General features: G+C 36.3%; 1 long non-coding RNA gene across 2 annotated transcripts in view; it reads left to right on the forward strand.

The window, feature by feature from the left end:
• Nucleotides 1–12,284: 12,284 nt before the first annotated feature.
• The window catches only part of LOC130438559 (uncharacterized), an 81,670-nt gene continuing 80,246 nt past the window's right edge, over nucleotides 12,285–13,708 (forward strand). For both annotated transcript variants that reach the window (XR_008909344.1, XR_008909345.1), the window contains exon 1: nucleotides 12,285–12,830. This is a non-coding gene — a long non-coding RNA (uncharacterized LOC130438559). The remainder of the gene's footprint in view (nucleotides 12,831–13,708) is intronic.

The raw sequence follows: 13,708 nt of genomic DNA on the forward strand, positions 1-13,708 counted from the left end.
TCTTTATAAGCGCTTTAAAAAGTTACAAAATTTGAATCGTTTTCAGAGAAAATACCTGTTGAAGGAAAGTGAGTAGACTCTTATATTTTTCTGTGTCTTGTACTGATGAAACCTCTGTGCCTGACACGTAACCTGACCTTTTGTCCTCTACTGACCAAACAGACAGTTTATGACATAACCCACAGCGGCTGGAGGGACTGAACAATATATTAATCGGCTCAGGACGCTCAAACCATTCGGCCATTCATCACAGCATGACACACAACAGAGAAGAGAGAGCACAGCATTCCGGTGAGACACAATCAGACCATGAAACAAAATATCTGAAGATGAGCTGCAGAGACTAGCAGATTTCTGCTGCTGCATTGCTGTTTCCATATGATATGATCTCTTTCAAAATTACACAATTATTTAAGTTAAAAGATCAAACAGTAATTATAATTACAGTAGATTTTCTAAACAAAACGGTTGCTATCTGGTTGCTAAGGTGTTATCAGAAGAAGTATCAATGTTTCTATCTGGTTGCTAAGGTATTTTCAGAAGAAGTATCAATGTTTCTTTCTGGTTGCTACGGCTTTTTCAGAAGTCATATCAATGTTTCTATCTGGTTGCTAAGGCGTTTTCAGAAGTCATATCAATGTTTCTATCTGGTTGCTAAGGTGTTTTCAAAAAAACTGTTAATGTTTCTATCTGGTTGCTAAGGTGTTTTCAGAAGAAGTATCAATGTTTCTATCTGGTTGCTAAGGTGTTATCAGAAGTCATATCAATGTTTCTATCTGGTTGCTAAGGTGTTTTCAGAATAAGTGTTAATGTTTCTATCTGGTTGCTAAGGCGTTTTCAGAAGTCATATCAATGTTTCTATCTGGTTGCTAAGGTGTTTTCAAAATAAGTGTTAATGTTTCTATCTGGTTGCTAAGGTGTTTTCAAAATAAGTGTTAATGTTTCTATCTGGTTGCTAAGGCGTTTTCAGAAGAAGTATCAATGTTTCTATCTGGTTGCTAAGGTGTTATCAGAAGTAGTATCAATGTTTCTATCTGGTTGCTAAGGTGTTTTCAGAAGAAGTATCAATGTTTCTATCTGGTTGCTAAGGTGTTATCAGAAGTAGTATCAATGTTTCTATCTGGTTGCTAAGGTGTTTTCAGAAGAAGTATCAATGTTTCTTTCTGGTTGCTACAGCTTTTTCAGAAGTCATATCAATGTTTCTATCTGGTTGCTAAGGTGTTATCAGAAGAGGTGTCAATGTTTCTATCTGGTTGCTAAGGTGTTATCAGAAGTAGTATCAATGTTTCTATCTGGTTGCTAAGGTGTTATCAGAACAAGTGTCAATGTTTCTATCTGGTTGCTAAGGTGTTATAAGAAGTAGTATCAATGTTTCTTTCTGGTTGCTAAGGTGTTATCAGAAGAGGTGTCAATGTTTCTTTCTGGTTGCTAAGGTGTTATCAGAAGAGGTGTCAATGTTTCTATCTGGTTGCTAAGGTGTTATCAGAAGTAGTATCAATGTTTCTATCTGGTTGCTAAGGTGTTATCAGAACAAGTGTCAATGTTTCTATCTGGTTGCTAAGGTGTTTTCAGAATAAGTGTTAATGTTTCTATCTGGTTGCTACAGCTTTTTCAGAAGTCATATCAATGTTTCTATGTGGTTGCTAAGGTGTTTTCAGAATAAGTGTTAATGTTTCTATGTGGGTACTAAGGTGTTTTGAGTGTTTGACACAATATGTATTTGTGTTGCTAAGGTGTTTTAAATTGTAGCATCAGTGTTTCTGTGTGGTTGCTAAGGTGTTTTGAGTGGTCGCTGCAATGTTTCTGTGGTTTCCAATGTGTTTTAAATGGTAGCATCAGTGTTTCTATGTGGTTACTGATGTTAAATGTAGCATCAATGTTTATATCTGGTTGCTAAGGTGTTGAATGGTAGCCTCAATGTTTCTAGTGTTATGAGTGGTAGCATGCATTTTTTCATGTGGATGCTGAGTTTCTTTGAGTGGTAGCATCAATGATTCTGTGTGGTTGCTTAGGTGCTTTGAGTGACAGCAGGATCTGAATCTGTGTTGAATAATTGTGTCTGTATCTGAATAACTGGTTTTATGAATCTCATTACCCCACTGATCAGAATGTCCCTGCTGTTCTGCTCCCATCAAATATTTTCTGAAAATAAGCACATCTGTGCCGATGGCAGTGTTTACATTTTGACTCTCTCCCGAAAGCAGAAATGATCAGATTTTCGTTTTTCTTCCATACATCTCAATTTCTGTCTTCGACAAGAAAACACTTAAAGCTAATAATAGTCTGTTCACTTGGAGGTAATCATAGTGTTTTTGTGAAAGGCTGTCCGTGGATTGGATTTATTGACAGGGGACACTGAATGGTTCAATATGCTTGCTTCTTGTGCTAAACATCATGGGAAATAAGTTGCCTGGAACCATTGACTTCAACAAAATGAATCTTACATCATTCATTGAGTTGTGTTTTGGTTTCAAAAACAACATTTAGTTGTTTTAGATGTTAAAGGGATGGTTCAACAGAACAAATCTACCATCTCACACTCATGTCATTTCAAACCTGAATTACTTTTTTCTTCTGAAAACACAAAATATTATGAATAAAGTAAACCGAACAATGGCGGTATCCATTGTCTTGCATTGGTTTTGTGTCCATACAATTAAAGTGAATGGGTGCCACCGTTGTTTGATATAATTTTGTGAACTATCCCTTTAAACTTTGGACATTTGTATCAATATAAACAGACAATGAGTTGAAGATGTATTTTAATGTTCTTTGTTGTCTGTGTATTGGCTACAAAATTATTATTATATATTTTTTGGCATCTAGAATAACCATTTCTACTTCCCCAAAGAACTATTCAATCAATTCTTCTTATAAGGGAACACTTCTTTCGTGCCATATTTAACCTTTTGTGAAAGGTTCTTTTGATGTTAAAGGTTCTTTACGGAACCATTTAGCCAAAGGTTCTTCTATGGCATCATGAAGCACCTTGATTTTAACAACTGTACTTACTGTTATTTCTCTCTATAGGTCACCGTATGTTTGTGTCCCCTGTAGAATGATTTACCCTGTCGATCAGTCAAGGTCTCCCGTATGGCTGACCAAGCACAGATCAATGCCTGAAGTAATTAGTAGTCTAAAACAGCAATGCAAAAGTGTTTCAACCTGAAGTCCACTTGTTAACCACACAGGAAGAGAGCAACAGCTGGTCAGAGACAAGCAGAAGAGAATCCTTAAGGCCGAACAGATGGTCTGCCGATCAATAATTACATCTTGTACAAACAATGAGGCCAGAAATCAGAGCCGCATCAATGACAAAGAGGAGAGATGAAACCGCAGAGAGCGCTCGGCTTGCTGTCTCCCCAGCATGAAGGCAACTCGGCCGAATGGCAAAGAAAACACACTGGGTGACATTTTAGAAAATTGCATGTAAACAGTTTGTGGTGAGTGCGCTCGGAGCACCAGCAGAGCGACAAAAAACTCCATTGAGTAAAAATATGTTGGAGTCAGGCAAAAGTTCAGCCCGTGGGAGATTTCACCAGCATCTCAAATATGATTTGTGTCCTTTTGTAAACATTGTGTTAACAATCTTCAAAGCACCAATGCTTTTTCATAATACAGTAAAAATCCTTCACCTAGTTTTTACATGGTTTACGTTTTATCGTTTTGCAATGAAGTTTTGAAGGATGAGAGGAAAATTTGCTTTATTGTAGATATTCACTTTTTAACTTTTTCTCATAAGATACATTTTTTTATAGCTGCAATACACATCTCTTCTTGGTTAAAATTGACTTTTTATTAAGAAAAATAATAGTTTGACAATCCGGGAAAAAATAAGTAGCCTATGTAAACTAAATGTTATGCTTCAGAGATGACGATAGAGAGCAAAAAGCAATGAATTGCAAAGTATCAAAATTGTTTGAAAGTCTATAGACTTATTATTTAACTTAACATTCCTTTCAGATTAAATAGTTTAAATAGTTGTAATATTTAAAATAGTTTCATTACTTTTGTATGTATTTTGCATGTCATTAAAAGATACAAGATCAACGTTTTTGGAGGACTAGATTTCTGTCCAAAGCTCTCGGAAACCCCAATGTCACCCAACTTTTAGCGTATAGGGTCAGTTCTGGCAGGTCATCTGAGTCAAACTTGCATCAGCTGATCACATCAGGTGCAGCTAATCAACGTTAACCAATAGCCATACAACACATACTAGACTACATCCTATTTAAGTTGCCTTTCTGTGCTCCTTATAAGAGGCTTTCTTTGCTCCTATATTATTGTACTGCACTCAAAACTCACCTCCATCCCCATCTCATCCCTATCTGCCTGTATCTATCAGATCATTTTAGTTTAATCCTGTTACGCATCATGAACTGTTCTGGTTCACCAGGTGGGGGAAATGTATTGCTGTGCTCCCGCTCAGTCCACGCAAGGCTGTATGAGCGCCAGGTGGAGAGTTTGCCCAGAACAGTTTCATTCCGCAATCCTTAAATATTGCTATTGTTTAAATATTTGACAACAGTGGTCCTGACAGAAGTATAGGATATGAGAGTTTATTACAACCTGAATGGAGGTGTTTGCCGAAAGGTACAATGTCTTTTGCTTTATTTATCCGGGCATCTGCACAAATCAGATTAGTTTAAATAACATTTGCCGCCTGCGCCGTTACAGTACAAAAAAAGCTAATACACTAGCTGAAGCAAATTGTCTGTCAACGGCAAACCAGTGATGGAATTACAATTTAACTGGACTTCAAGGGCATTTCAGATTTTCATTGGTTATTCAAGCAACGCAATGAAGAGCAATCTACACTGATATTTCAATTAAAGTTTTGATTCAAACCCCTGCCACGCACAAAAGGTAAACGTAAACATAAACCGTCGACCAATCCTCTTTCACAAAGGTGTCTTTCATATCCACTAGACGTTTAGACCTCTTTGGGTCTAATTCAAGATCTAGCTTTGTGCAATGCAAGTCCACTTAAGATGGGATGATAAACACAATGTACAATTATGAAAAAACATCTTTGTTTGTTCAAGGACAATGGAAGACATGTTTACGACTGCTGAGCTGAATTTAGACAGGTGAGTCAGATGGGTGAGAGCTCAATCAGAAATTTGCAGTTTTACCTCTGATCCATACAAAACAAAAGAAATGTTTATATATGTGAATATTATGTGTATATTACATGGAGCACAAAACTACTGTGCTCTTTCGAAACCTTTTGGCTGGCTTGATCTTTTGAAAGTGGACACCTGAGGACGGTGCACATGGTGTTCATGTGATGAAGGTTTGTAATGAGCGCACACACTTCCAGCTGATGTTTCTCAAAGCCTCGCTAAAGTTGAATGATTCTTTTAAGCACATCTGTTAATTTTAAAAGCTAAATCATTTTCATTTCTTATTGGATGAGAGGCGTTTGTTCAGGTCATAAATAATAAATAAAACAGATTATTAAACGTTCATGTCTTTTATCTTTGCATCACGCACCTTATATTATATGTAAAATCATTGTAGATGGTCTTATAGATTGTGATTTTTTTATATGTATTTATGATTAGTGAAAGAACCTTAAGGCATTTGCATTTTCTAGGATCCCACACATTCAACAAACGGTATCTCTGCAACAGAACTGAGGAGATCGAGCAGGGAATCCTAGCTTTCACAGCTCATGGGACTTTGTTTAAGATTTGCTAAAGAAGTTCAGGTCTAGTGTGAGTGTTTACACCAAACATCAGGTCCAGATGAGATACAGAAGATTAAGTTAACATCAAAAAAATGGTGTGTATTATTGTGTATGATTACACCATGGGTAAATTACTAAGAAACATATTTCATCACTTTGTCTCTCTCTCTCTCTCTCTCTCTCTCTCTCACTCTCTCTCTCTCTTTATGGTGACAAAATGCATCTGAGAGACTCAGTTTCTGGAGAAGTTTATGGGTAGTCTTTACTAATGTAACTGTATTCCTGAAGCAATCAAAACTAAATTATTCATTTTTTAGTATTGAAGGTTTATGCCACAGGCAGTTTGTAATTAAAGCTAAAATTTGTAATACTTCTTCCTGCTTCAAAAGCTAAGACTGATATTTAACATAAAGTATGCAATGTTCCATCTTATCAGTATGTTTAACATAATGCTACGGACCAAATATCTTACTTACACTATGCTCGAAAAGTATTTACTGCTTTTGTCATGGGAAAGTATACACTTATGAGCATTTAACAAATACTAACGCATAACAGAAGTGACAATATTTGCCTAGATAAATTCAGGTCCTTTTGGCATTTCTGCTTTTCCTTATACATACATTTAATATAATGTTTACTAGCTAGTGTACTAGTTAAGACTTACACTCTTTAAAATAAAGGTTGTTTGTGATGAATCCTTAAATCAAGACATTTAGAAAAAATGAAGAACTTTTTAAATGGTCCCATAAAGAACCTTTCCTAAATCAGATAAAGGTTACTTATGGGACCATTTAGAAAAAAAGGTTTGTGGCAACAAAAGGTTCATTAGAATACCAACAGTAGAGAAAGAGATGGTTCTTTAAAGAATCTTTGAGTTGAATGGTTCTTTGTTGAATCAAAAATGGTTCTTCTATGACATCGCCGTGAAGAACCTTTTAAGTACCTTTATATTTAAGAGTGTAAATTCAGCGAAACATCACTTATTAGTGTAAATTCACTAAACTCCCCCTCTTGTAATGAATTGTAAGAGGATGCTCATTTCAACCTTTACAAAATTTTGGGACATAGTGATTCTAATTTTAAATGCTATTTAGGACAGATATGCAAATGGTGATGCAAGCATGGTATGAGGCCATGTGTGTATTATCATATTGGCTTTTGTGTGCACCGTAATTATCTTCTGCTGGACAGAATGGAGCATTTCGCTGCAGATGCTGTAGATTTGGCAGCTGTTTTTTGAAAGCCTGCTGTCAGACACAACCGTGATTATGTGATGTTTTTTCTTGATGTAAGGAGTCAATAATGTTTCCCTCACAGTGTTTTTTTAACATGGAAAACATTTAACCTGTTCAAACATCCAATTTTAAAAGTACTCAATGTGAGAAAAATCGAATAGCCAATCAAATTCATAGAAAATTGTGACAATGAAGCTAACAGCTTCGCCTTTGATTCCATTTCAGGTTGATGTCAATTTGAATTCCAGACTGTAGACAGGAGACTCCTGAAAAACATGCTTTTCTGTTTTTCTATTTTAGTCTTTTATGTTTGAATGACTTCCAGATTAAAGTATTTCGTCCCAGCTGAAAACAATGCTAAGTATTGTGAGTACTTGAGCAAGAAACTGACTTGAACATTTCACACTTAATACCACATAAAAACAACCAAAATGTTGGTCAGACAGACTAGATTATAACTCACTCGCTATTTTGAGTAGGATTTAATATAACTTTAGTATTTAAAATGAAGCACATTATGCTCAGACCTAACATCAGCATCCTTGAAATGTATTCAATGAGTCTGTCTCCGCAGGCCACGCCATCTTTGTAATCTGTCAACCCGTCTTGTTCAAAACGCAGAGAGCGATGCGGGCGAGCCACTTTGACACCCATGCCAGCGGTCTGCCATTTCTCATGCAGGTAATTAACAGATACTATTTAGTTCTCTTCTCCTAGTAATCAGTCTGGCCGGGCCCACTGCCATTGGTCCTGCTTCAGAAGTAGAGATGAGAGGAGAGCAGTATTTATCATCTAGACTCAAGCATCAAACGTGGTATACGGGACATGACTAAGGAGCGCAGCTGAAAAATGATCTCAGTTTCACGGTTAGAGCTTTTCAATGTAACCCCTTAGTAGGATTTCATTATTCAGTATTAAGGGTTCAAAATAAATGCCAATTGTGTCATTTATTCCTTATGTATTTTGGTGCAACACAAACGAAGTCAATCTAATGATGACAATCTTTGATTTAATTATTCCTTTAAAATCATTTCCTTGTATGCTTAACACCTTTAAATCACTAGTGTTTTAAAATCATTTGCCCATGGTCTTTGATTTTTTCTTCACAACACACTTCACACCCCTTTGAACTTTTCAGCTTCGTCCTAATAACCACACGTCCCCGAAGTACCTGCTCCATTCTCACCGTGACCTTTTGCTCTGAGACAGAGATCAAGCGCTGGAACATTTCCCATAATGCCTCCATATCGGCTGGACTAAACTTGGCAAGATCTGTTACAATAGAAAGTGTTTGGTGAACCCAGCAACTCAGAGCTCATCAAGGTCACGTCACAGAGGAAACATAAAGGACAAACGGTCAGAGTTTATTATGTGTTGTCAACATCAAAAGGTGGTATTTTATGATACAAACTGCATGCGTCCCAAACCTGAAAACTGCTGCCTTTGTAGGAAGCATTAGGGGTGGGAGGGCATCGAAGCACTTTCATATTCAATATTTGGGTGGTTTTCAATGGCAAAATGCTGATGTATGCTATAAATCTGTGCATTTATGTGTTTCTTTTTTCAATTTACGATTCCAATTTAAGCAAAAAGCAAAAGTGTTGCAGTCATGTAATATTCACACTGTTATCTCTGATTTGTTCTGGATCATTAGAAATCACTTTATACTGAAAGTTCCTTTTTATAGAAACTCACTTGATTCGATTTACTGATAAATGTGCTTTCTAATTTAAAGTGTCTCTCTCTACCTGGATATTGAATTGATCTTTAAGTAAAATAGAGTCACATAGAAAAATAGATTCAATACTTTTATTATGCAGCTACTGTATTATTCTACAGAATAACATTTAAAGATACAGAGTAACTAATGTCTCATTGTGTTAACAAAACTTTCACCAAATTTCAAAGAGGTTCACTCTGAATTTATGTTTGTATTTTAATGACTTACAGAGGGGAATTGTTTGGATGTTGCTCTTTCATAGCTCAGGAGATTTAATATAGTTCTCCATTGAGTTTCATTTAAATATAAGCTCGGATGTTTCTCCAAAATGACAAATAATTGAAACAAATGTGACAGTTGATAAGAAACATGAAGGTATGGAGTTAAAATAAATTGTTAAAATAACCTGGATTTGTTAAATTTGATGAGAGAAATTGGAGTCATATTGAGATCTACCATAATGTTGACTTTAAATTTGCAGACTCGACAAATCGGATTTTGTGACACTTTTGAGATCTCTTCTGTAGCTCTAATGATAGAGACTATGATGAGATTCCTGACTCTATTTCTCAGGAGAAATATCTTGGATGTTTCCATTTTCTCTCCATTCAATCTCTAGGTTATGTAGGAGAAAGCGTTGTGATATTAAAAAGATCTCAAGAGTGATTTTGCTTTATTTTCTTTTAGATTGCTATATCTGGTGTAGGTGAGTGGAAGATTTTTTTTCAAATGACAGAATATTAAGTAGAGAGGACAAATCGCCCTCCAGGCATCATGTTGATAACTCAATCTTCTCGGCGTCTAATAGGTGCTTCTGTCAAGTTTCGCATCTTTTTTTCTCAAGAGGAGTGAACCGAAATTCAGATTAATGCCATATGCGCTACTACAGAAGCACTTCAACGCACATTCAAGTGCCACCTGACCTAAAAGTATACTGTTAAAGAGGTAGAAATCAAAATCTTATACTTTAAAACAACAGAGCTCCGATAAATATCTGTATTCTGTACTCTTTTTGTCTAATTTTGCCACTCTGCCAGCTACATCTTTCTTCTGCATGCATGACCTTCTGGTGCCTTACATCAGCAAACAAAGGAACGTTTTATCTCCCAGACTGTCTAGTCTTTGCACTACAGATCTTTTATGAATCAATATTAATGATGAAATCCCATCGTGTTGGCAATATTTTTCTACAATTGTGAATAATCACTTGTCGCCTAGTCTGTGCTTTGAAAAAAAAAGGAGCATAATGATCCTGAGGATAAGAGGTTATAAGGTTGCATTTATTTCATGCATGTAAAGCAAGTATTCGATGTTAGGCATTGATTTCATTTGTTATACATGCAAAACATCTATTTATACAGATAAAACATGCTGTGATACAAGAACACAAGACATTAAACTGAAGAGCAATAAGGAGACATTGCATATATGCATAATTTGTGGAAATCCTATCCGCTGGTCATAAATATGTGAACATGCTGTAAGCTATAAGTTATCCTTTATGAGTATTCTTAAAGGAAACAGTTCACCCGAACACACAAATTCTTTCTATTTATTTATTTCTCATCCTAGATATTTTGAAGAACGCTGGTAGCCACAAATTCCCAATGACTTTTGTATGGATACAAAACCACTAAGAAATTTTTCCAAATATCTTCTTTTGTGTTCCACTGAAAAAAACAGATGTTGAGAAACATGAAAGTAAAAGATACAAGTTTTTTATTTTGGGGTGCCTGTCCCTTTAAAACCAGTGGCTGTAATGAAAAACAAGATTGGTCTATTGAAGCAGAATTTTATACTGAGAAATAAAACAGTAAAATATCACCCATTTAAGTCTTTCTGATGATGTTACTTTTCAGTCTTGTCTAAATATTTATCAATCCCATCATTCTCTTCGATCAGCTCTCACTTTAGTCTCCACGCAGCATTCAGCTCAGCTGCCTGTGAGTCCGACGGAAGGAAAGCATGTCTGTCTGTCAAGAAGTGCCTCAGTGTGGAGAAATGACACAGACTCATTGAAGAATGAAATGAGGAGATCTGTCAAGTGTCAAACCCCTTTGATGTTGAACATTTCCCAACCAGAGGAGGAGAAGCACAACACGAGGTGCAGGAAACATCAAGGGCAGAAGAGGAGAAGGGTCGAGGAAACGTGGTGGAGGAGCAGAATTGGTGGTGAGGTCAGATGTCATCAAAGTGCAATATCCTGTCATCAATAAAAACACTGTGATTATCAGCTCACTGAGGTTTGACAAGCAGTATTATAGGCCCTGTCTTGATGCTAACATGTTTCTTTCCCGCAGTGATGTATGTATCCCGGATCATTGCAGCCTTATTTAAATTCCCGGCTTCCTCCGACACGATTTCTCTTTGGATTCATTTCCATATTTCTCCTGAAGGGCCCATATTGAAATCTGCCAAGCATTCTCCGAAGCAGTCTAGCTGAAAAAGACTTAATTATTTTCTGCAGCATTCTGTCCAAAGCCTTACAGCCGGCAGTCACATTTTCAACCATCTTCTGCTTTGTCATAAGCCGCATGTGTTGAAAAACAGACGGGTGTGAATTTGAAGCTGATTAGAAATGGGTCTGCAGAAAGTGAAACATGTTCTGCGTCATTCTTGGTAGCACAATTTGCTTTTATAATTTGGTTGTATTGATGCATGATTATGGTTTTTGGTTGTGCTGATACAACTCTAGGTATATGTAAACATGGCTTTGTGAACTGGACTCGTCGACAAAATGTTGAATGCTCTCTTATTTCTAAGTCGCTTTCGAGCAAAGCGAAAATGCTAAATGAATAAATTTAAATATACGGGTAGATAACTAGTTTTATTTAATATTGCTTTTTATGTTCCTTTATTGGGGCATCTGTTCTGGCATCAAGGTACAAAAAGCACAATTTTCCCTAATAAAGAGTTTGAAAAGCCCTTCTAGAGTTTTCTACTGTGATAATGAAAGCAAACATTTACATGAATCCACATTCCATTTATTCATTTTCTAAAGCAATGACAGTTTTAATGTTGCCCTGTTGTGATTTAAAAGGTTACATTACATTAAATTTACATTTATGCATTTGGCAGATGCTTTCATCTAAAGAGACAAACAGTGCATTTACCCTTTTTACTTTTTTTATTATTATGTGCATGAGTTGAACCTTACTATTGTGTCATGGTCCGTCAGGAATCAGAAAAGCTGTTTTGCTAAATTGTGCTTTGTTGTTGGTATGGGTTCTCACGTGATGGTACACGAGCAGATAGATAATCACATTGGGGATGCTGATACAGTCATTCATTTAACACTGCAAAGTCATGTATGACTATTAAAATTGTGCATTATTTATTTATTAATTCCTGCATCGAAAACCTGTATGACTTTCTTTTTTCCTAGGGGGCACAAATATGTTGAGAAATGTCTCAGTTGTTAGTTGTGTCCATACAACGAAACTCATTAGGCCCAGTGTTTTCGGTAACCAACATTCTTCAAAATATCTTTTGTGTTATGCAGAAGAAAGTCAAAGTCACACAGGTTTGTACGACAACTGAAAGGGAAATTACAGTTTGGGGTGAGATATAGGCTACTTTTAACCCTTGAAAAAATGCACTAAAAGAGTAGTGGCAACCCGATTTACTAAATTATTTGCAGTGATCAAAGCCAATTTTTTAATGACAGAAGACTGGGGAAGAACAAACACATTTATTTTACATATAAAGGTTTTCCTGTAGTAAGTCAATCAACAATGTATTCTAGGACACGACGATATATTTGAATTTAAATATATTAATTTCATCTATCAAAGTGAAAATAATCTGACAATTCCAACCAAAATCTTTGTAGAATTTTACTATAAAAAAGGGTCAACATCTCTCTCTCTCTCACTTTTGAGCAGAGCAAAGATCTCAAATTGTTAACGTAGCCGAATTAAAACTAGCTGTTGGCGATGACGTCACGGCAATCTCTTCAACTGCCGTGTGTTTTCAGGCGGCAAAAAAGTGTTGTCAGGCGGCTAGTTTTTACCTCAGAGTTGACAGGAATGTTAAAAATGAACAATGGTCCGGTATTTCACTTGAGAACCTGAACGCTACAACCCAAAAACACTTCGGGACCCTGACATTTCTAAGATGGGTGACACTTCTTCAGGTGCGAAGCGAGTAAATGACAGTTGGAGGTAGGCGGCGTTTGGAGGTAAGTGTGTTTTTGCTCGTTCACGGGTTTTGAGTCGCTCTGTCTGCGTTTACCTGCCCGTAGTCCAACAAAACAAACGTTACGGTCGAGTGCCGTTGTTTAACGTTAACAGTTTAAAAGCAAAAAATAACAATTTTGTGACGCCTCTTCAGACAAAAGTGTTACGTTTTTCGGATGTTAGCATGTCTCTTCTGCATAATGTTTGTTTTATCATTAGCAGTGACGTCATATAAAGAACCGCATCCTCGGTTTGCTTTTTCTAATAAGCCCGAGACTCCAAAAATGTGTCAATCATCACAAATGCAGGAGTGATTCCCGAAACTTTGCATAGGTTGACAAAATGTACTCAGTACAAGGATACACACAGGAGTAATTCATTTTCAAACAAATTGTTTATGGTAAAGATAAAGTCTTTAAGAATTAAAAAAAAATGTTTCAGCAGATGATCCCTCAGAACCCCTGTGTGGATTGTGTCTCTGAGCTAAACCCCTGATGTCTTACACTCCTGATATGAAATACATCAGAACATTTCATCGAAATTACAATTTCTTTCTAGGTTTTGTTGACAAGCGTTTGTTGTTTGATATAATTTCCCTGTCCTCTGTAATTTCTCATTGACTTATTATAGTCTGAGTGTATGAACAAAGCATAAAAACATTTATAGACGGTTCAATTATTTCTAGCTCAGTTGGATGGCTTTTTATGTTACACTGCGCTTTTATGAAAGACTTTTTTTCATCTGGTGTGTGTAGTGATGACTGCTGTGAAAGCATTTGACTGCGAGCTTCTCAAGTTTTTCTTATTGACCTGGCCTTCCTTACGATGAGGAATTCCTTTTATACCATTTTATTTCTGACTCAGTAATTGCTATTGAACAA

The sequence above is a fragment of the Triplophysa dalaica genome, chromosome 17, assembly GCF_015846415.1.
Source record: "Triplophysa dalaica isolate WHDGS20190420 chromosome 17, ASM1584641v1, whole genome shotgun sequence".
In the NCBI taxonomy this organism is placed as follows: Eukaryota; Metazoa; Chordata; class Actinopteri; order Cypriniformes; family Nemacheilidae; genus Triplophysa; species Triplophysa dalaica.